Raw genomic sequence first — 269 nt, 5'->3', positions numbered from 1 at the left:
TCAACACAGACAGAAAACTATTTTTATGTTATTTACATGCAAGCCATTATTTTTACTTATTTAGGGGAAAAAATGTTGAAATAAAAATATTTTGTAATCTCAAGTCCAGGTGGAGCCACTAACGCTGATCTTTTTATTTGAACTTTGTTTTAGTTTTATTACATGAAGACAGTTGAGATTTTATTTTTAAAAATATATTTAAAAATGACTAATTGACATCTAAAACCTGAAAAAAAAGTTTATAATGGTTTTATTTTGTGGACAGGGCA

This window comes from Austrofundulus limnaeus, unplaced genomic scaffold, assembly GCF_001266775.1.
Source record: "Austrofundulus limnaeus strain Quisiro unplaced genomic scaffold, Austrofundulus_limnaeus-1.0 Scaffold3332, whole genome shotgun sequence".
NCBI classification, from domain to species: domain Eukaryota; kingdom Metazoa; phylum Chordata; class Actinopteri; order Cyprinodontiformes; family Rivulidae; genus Austrofundulus; species Austrofundulus limnaeus.
Note: the sequence above shows the minus strand (reverse complement) of the source record.